The sequence below is a fragment of the Lactuca serriola genome, chromosome 5 (assembly GCF_051521515.1).
Source record: "Lactuca serriola cultivar US96UC23 chromosome 5, Lser_US96UC23_V15, whole genome shotgun sequence".
Classification (NCBI taxonomy): Eukaryota; Viridiplantae; Streptophyta; class Magnoliopsida; order Asterales; family Asteraceae; genus Lactuca; species Lactuca serriola.
The window spans coordinates 26618030-26625803 of record NC_136412.1 but is presented as its reverse complement, the minus strand read 5'-3'; positions in this window follow the sequence as shown (position 1 = coordinate 26625803).

The following is a 7774-nucleotide window of genomic DNA, read 5'->3' as shown; positions in this document are numbered from 1 at the left end:
TTTATGTTCTTCACTCATTTTATTTAAATAAATATTATAAAGTCGATGAAGGTGTGTCTCAAATATATGTAAGTTCTTTGGGACGGTTTTGTCTAGGTGTCCGATATGGTATCGATAACATCCAGTTTCTGTGTATGCAATGTACATTTTTTCGATTTTTTTATCTATTGTGTCATTACATTAAAAAAACCGGCAACTACGTAAAAGAAACTCGCAACTACGTAAAAAAAAGTGTCATTTTATTGGATTAGCCAAGCCCAAAAATATATTTACAGCTTAAACTTATTAATTAGTAGTCCAAAATCCTATTAATTTTAGCCCAAAAGAATAGCCCAATGACATTTGGATAATTGGATCTTTTGATCCAATTGGAAGAATGAGAGTTTGGACCGGACACTTAATCAACAGAAGAAAAAAAAACAAAAAAAGGCATCGATACTAGAGGCATTGTGTTCGAGATCGATTTAGGGAAACAAACGCCGAGTTACTAGAAGACATAGGTGCTTTGAGCCATTGTGATTCATTTGTAAAATTTGAAAAATCAAAGTTGTTGAAGTTGGCTAAGTTGTACAAGTATGACTTTGATGATTAAGATTTGATAGATCTTGAAGGACAACTTGAGATCTTTTAATATTCTTGCATCAAAGATGAACGTTTTACCATTTCGAAAAGAATATCCAAGCTTTCTCGTTTGATGGTTAGTACGGGAAAACATTAGTCTTATCCTTTGGTTTATAAGCTTTTAAAATTGGCATTGATATTACCCGTAGCAACCGCAAGTGTAGAAATATGTTTTTCGAAGATAAAGCTCTTGAAAACCGACTTGTGCAATAAGATTAAGAATGAGTTTTTGAACGACTCGTTGCTATGCTATGTTGAGACCGAAACACTTTTGAATAGATGATAGATTGTTGTTATGTTTTTAACTTTTATGTAATGGATTGTTTATTTGTATTAGACGTAATGAATTATTTTTCGGTTTTATATTATGTTTGACAAGAAAAAAAAAATTCGGCAACACCTACTATCAATTAGTGCGTCCGTCCCTGTAAGTTCTTAACTCGTTTTATTTAAATAAATATATTATTATTGTAGTAATATAATGTGGTAATTATATTTAATATATTGAGAATTAAATTCAATACGTTCAAAGACTGTTCCCATACATTTTAATTTGTACATAATATTTACTCATGTTGTACCAAACAGGTTAACTAAATGTTCATGTTAGCCGTCTCATTATGTTTATTACCAACACTTATATTTAAATAATAGATGTTACTTAAATATAGAAAAGTGTTGGTGTGTACAGTTATACCTTCGCATCTTCACGAACTGATAAAGTATTTGAACAAAATATTTAATTCACAATTACAAGTTAAAACTTAGTGAGTTTTCGAAAATACCACATACCACAATACACATACAAACATACAAGCATTGTGTCCGTAGCAATCCAACAAATTTTGTAACATCACTTACAGGTGTGTGTGTGTGTGTATATATATATATATATATATATATATATATATATATATATATATATATATATATGAAGATGTTATATTGACATGTGAATGTTGAAAACACGAAAACAATTATACACCGATCGATATATAAAGGTATATTAGTAATTGTATATTTTTAATAAATTATTACCATTAAAGTTAAATAATAACTTCCTAAAATCTAGCATCTGATTAATATTTATCTATAAAAAATTATTTAATTGATTTTTTACCAAAAAATATAAAAATAAACATTTTTTTATATTTTATTTAAAAAAATATTTAACATGATTTTTTTTCATCTTTATCGATTAAATATAAACAAATTTAATAATTTATTGTTTTATATGAATATTTATTTAAATTTTTGTATAAGTAATTATTCGTACGTTTATTCACAATTAAATAAAGTTATAATTTTAAATGAATAAATAAGTTATATTTAAGATATACTTGTAATCGGAAATGAATAGAACACCAGATAGATATCAACTACGGTTGTAATCGAAAATAAATAAATCAAATTTATAATCATAAGTGAATAAGTTACTATAAATATATAAAATATTTCAATACAATTATAATCATATGTGAATATGTTGTTGTTGTTGTTGGTGTTTCTTTTTGTATAATTTCCATTGCATTCTTCCTTCTATTCATTTAAGTCATCCACATTAACTCAATTTCATCTACACAAAGTCAAAGAAACAATTAATTAAAGTTATACTTATTGTTAGGTCCAAGATCCTCAATCATATTCAAGATTCTGGATCTTCAAGATCTTTCAGGATCCCAAATACTTCTTAGGATCTTGAACATTGTTATTATTATTATTATTATTATTATTATTATTATTTCCAAACATTTCTAATAGATATACTTCTAGTCTTTTTCTCACATGTACACAATTAGTCAACATAAAGCTCGTTCTCACCGAAAAAGTACTTTAATTAGGCAAAATACCCAATATACCAAGTCAAACAAACATGTTCATTTTTATTCTAGAGGATCCTGGAATATCCGACTTATTGTTTCTTAAACTAGACTATAAATACACATGTATTTTGCACACAACAGACACTTAGACTTACTTCAACTATTGTACTCGTATGTTTATCTTTTCATTTGTAACTTATCTTTTCAATTAATAAAAATTTACAAGGCATGTGATCATTTTCACCTCCCAAGGTTGTGTGCCAGAGATCCTAGCAAGGATCAAAGTCTTTCCTTGTAAACCACTTGTGTCACCTACTTTTGATTTGCTCATTTGCTTTGATTACAACATCACAACCTCTCATATAATTTAGTTGATTTACACTTGATTAATTTTTGACCAAAACAATTTGGCACCCACTATGTGTCTGTAGGGTTCGTAATCCCAAAAAATTATGTCTACACAATCAATCCTTTCTTCTTCCTCTGCTCCCTCTGTTCCTCCGAAAAATCTTCCACCTCCTCCAAATGGGCTACCTGGCCAGAGGAAAACTTCCAATGTGCAAAAGAAGAATACTCATTCGGTTGCTCTAGGATCCCTGGGATCCCAAGATTCTTCTGCCTCAGTCTCCAATAAAGAACTCTTCTTTATGATGAAGACGTTGACACGACATGTGGCTCAGTAACAGGAACATAACATAATGCTGCTCAAGGAATGGAACGGATAAGGGCATATATCCATAAACCTCAGGAGGCGACACCTTCAATCTTACAACCGAGGATCATGAATGTCGACAATCCAGGATCCCTAGGGAAATGCCCGAAATTAATGGTTCCAATATCCGTTGCTACCCTAACGTGGAGAATGATCCCAAACATCTAATCTCTTATGACCTAGGATCTCGTTGAAACCTTTAATAATCTTAATAATAGAAACACTAGTAAATCTTCAATAGTAATATTTCCAATACTAACTCTATTGATCTTGATGCAAGAATAAGTCCAATTATGGCCAAAAAATCCAATAGCTAATGTAAATGATATCAAGTGTACCGAGGATAGTCTAAGGGATAATGACTTAATAAGGTAAGATACTTTTTGAAATGTACACATTTAGTCCTTATTCTTTTTTTCTTGTAAAATAAACCCTTATACTTTATTTTTTGTAACAATGCAGTCCTTGTGACCGGCTATACCCGGTATGCCGGTAATATACGAATTTTCTTTTAGGGAAAATGACTTAATAGGGTAAGATACTTTTTGAAATGTACACATTTAGTCCTTATTCTATTTTTTTGTAAAATAAACCCTTATACTTTATTAATATGTACACATTAGGTCCTTTTCACCGGATTCTATAGGTTTTGCTAATGTGGAAGCACAAGTGGTACTAAATAGCAATTAATTAGCTTAGTCACCGGAGGTGGGTGATCCTCTAGAAATAAGAAAAGGGCGGCGAACCTTTTCTTTCTCGTCTCTCTTCCTTCCGGTCGAACAACAACAGCCAAACACCATTTACCTGTTGTGTTTCTCCGATCTGTCTCTCTTTGCCTCTATCTTTGAGATATGTTGCCAGAAAAAGAAGAAATAATCGACGAGGGGGCTACCAGAGCAGCTCCTCGCAGCCAACTACCATCTCTACTTTCTCCTGCCTCCCCTTTCGACCTTGTTCTTTTTGCCATCATTCCTCCTTGCTACCAGTGATGTGTAGGAACACACAATGGAGTCGCCGGAGATCAGGATTCTCCCTCTTTTTCATGATGAATATGATGGGTTTTAGGTAAAGCAAATAAACTAGAAAACAATTCCTAAGTTCACATGCAACCTACTTTGGATCTATGTTTTAACTATTGAACATACAACTTTGAATTGCAAAACAAGAACCCTAGAGGAAAGAGGCTATTTTCGAAATTTACAAACTAGGGTTTAGTAATTACATACCTTTCAATTGTTATAGTAAACAATTGATAATTCCCTTGATCTTGATCTTGATCTTCTTGGAAGCTTAGCACCACAAGTGTAATGCCTCTAATGGAATCACACCCAAACTAGCAAGAAGGAAACTAGAAGGAGAGAGAGAGAGAGAGAGAGAGAGAGAGAGAGGGAGGGAGTATGCAATTTCGTCCCTAGGGTTTCTTCCAAAAGAAGGAGTGGCCAAAATGTGAACCAGGAGGCTCCTTATATAGCTGAGGGATCTAGGGTTTAGGGAAAACCCTAATGCTCGTTTGCTTAGGGCCTAAGCAAACCCAAGGGCCTTATCCAAGCCCCCTTGGACGAAATCCTTAGGGTTTCCCCTATAGATTTCGTCCACCTCCTTCCAAGGAGGTTCTGGAGCCTTCCACTCAACTATCTGATAATTGCAAACTAGTCCCTGCACTTCATAATTAATACTTTTAACCCCAAAATTAATTTTGATTAATTTCTGGCTAACTAATTAAATCTTATGATTTCTAATCAATATATTATTTTCATAACATATTAATAAATCATTTATATTAATTTATTAATCTCATAATAAATTAATATCTCTCATTTCATAATTTCCTTGTCCGGTTGCTAGGTTTGAGGGCAACCCAAAAGGACTGTGCTGCTATTAATTCAAGTACATACCAATTATAGTTATGGGCTTAGACACCTAATCCAACAGTCTCCCACTTGGATAAGTCTGTAACTATAATTGATAGTATGACTTCTAAATTTGACCAACAAATTGTAGCTTCCAAAAGCTGCTGTCGAACTCTGACCCAGTCAGTTACGTGTCCTTAGATAAGTGATCGTATAATCCTTTGTTCTGCAAGATATCCCCAAACATAAGACATGGAATACAATCAATCTCTTTGTCCAGAATCTATGTTTCCCGATTTCTGATTTGTGATGATATATGACTTCTAATCGAACACATCAATTTAGTCCTGGTTGGGCCCAGCACAAAAGTCAACACCAAATCATCGAGGGGCCCACAAATATCGCTTTTCCCGTTAGGGCAAAAGGAACGAATAAACGTTGACTCATATGCTTGTATCTTTTACTCATCAAACCATACATGAAAATACGTTTTATAACACCAAGTTACTGATGCGTTTTCGTATCACCAATGTATAGCCGACTTGCAAATTACAACTCATATATCTCTGTTTCAAGATCATAGATATTATCGTCTCAGTATTACTCGTGATGAATTCCATGAAGTAATACTCTGAGCGTGGGTTTATCCAATACTCAAATCTCACTCTCTGAGTACTCATGAACATTGCAACAATTCTATTGCTATTCCTATCCTTAGACAATCTGCAATCCTATTCATGACAGTCTTGATTCACTACTTACTTCCAAAAGTACGAGCGACTGTGGAGTTTGAATAATCTTATTATTCAGGAAGTCAAAAAACATGCAAAGTGAAACACAATAATAATATTAATCCTATATGGCCCCAAAGATTTTGAGCGTAAATAAAAACACTTTTATTTAAACACCATATTGATTACTCATTATTCATTGCTTACAGTTTCAGAAAATCAACTTATTACTCGAATTATAACCACAATTGTCCCATGCTCCAAGCATGCACACTTTGGTTTCCTATGGTCCATACTTTGTGAAATAGATCAATTGAAAAACTTTTCATCTCACAATCCCCAATCCTTATTATTAGTATAAGAATACCAAATTCTTACCACTTCTAGAATATGTTAGATTCTAACATTTTATGCAATAATTCTTTCGTAATGTCATAGCACAAAAGTCACCAAGACTCGACTAATGAAATTACAAGGTATTCTATCGGAAATTGTTACAAGACAATTCCATAGACGTGAAGTCTCACATTCAAAGTACATTCCTTTAAACATCCTTCTCGCATAAAAGTTTCTAATCTAGACATATTTCTTAATATCCAACTCCCATTAATGGAAACATTTCCATATTTGCCATATGATAACTCATTCTTAATAGAATCTTATATATTCATAATAATGTCAATATAGCCCATTCAGTACTATACTTCCAACTACTCACAAGCAACAAATCCTCAGTGAACCTCAGATTTTCCTTTGATAGTTGTTTAATTATTTTAGTCAAAACCGATTCTAGTTCCTTTTTCCCTCTTAATGCCCAAGGCATTTGGAAAATTTTAGAATGGTCAAATATTACAGCATATACAATCGATCCTATACCCGAAGCCTATTGGACACGATGCATAATGTCTCACATAAAGACGTGATACCTTATCATCCTTCTGACATAATATTTTATGTGTCCTGTTCCCACAATTCGATCTATGAAGAGGGATGTCGTGATCATAATCAAATTTGAGAATGCACTATATATCCTTGACTAAATTTATTAACGTTTCTCGATCTAAGCTTTAGAATTTTGAAATGAAGTATAATATTCTCTCCCTTAATTATAGCAAAACAACTTTTCAACCATTGCAACTTTGCAAAGTGAATCTTTGTTTTCTATAATTAATATTGCTAACTTGCAATACTTTAGCATAATAATCATGCTCCCACTAACATGATGATTATTTTCTTACCAGCATAACACTTAAGCTCCCACTAGCTTTGACATGTATTCAGAAAACAAATCAACTTCCAGAGAACAATGCTTATTGAATTCCTTAAGTTCATATTTCTAATACCTAATGCTTTGATAAGCCTTTATCAAAGCTTCTTAAACTCATACACCTTTGCCTTAGAAAGCTCATATGTGTGTTTAGACAAATTCAAAACTTATGTCACTAAGTCCCAAATGCTCAGACTAATTGCCAAATCTCACAATTCGAACTATGGAAAGGGATGCCGTAACCATAATCGAATTTGACAATACAATTTCCACAATCGCTATCTTCTTAAAATCTCTCTTAGTGAAAGCATTTCCTCACAGTCATTTTTATGAAGGAGGTAATCTTATGACACTTAGATTTTGTGGTGTATAAGTTCCTATCCATGTGAATTTGTCAAAACCAAAGTTTGTGACAAATCCAAACTCATATAGACTGAACTTTCTTAATCTTGATTTCTTGCCTTATGGTAACACGAGTGCCCACCATGTCTTCCAAGAAGTTTAGCAACTCATCCTTATCAATGTACTTTCCATTGATCAAGGTGCTTTGTCTTTATGCATTCACATGAGAACTCATAGAACTCACATGCATAATTAACTCAATTGGAATGGCACAGAAAAGGAGTATGTCATCCATGATAGGCTGTAAACCTCAAGTCGTGTGCTAGTGATGATTGATAAGGTTTATTCTTGATTTGTTCTTAAAATCCTTTTCAAGATCATTAAAACTCCCACTGACCTCTTGACATATATGATTCTCTTGTCAGGAT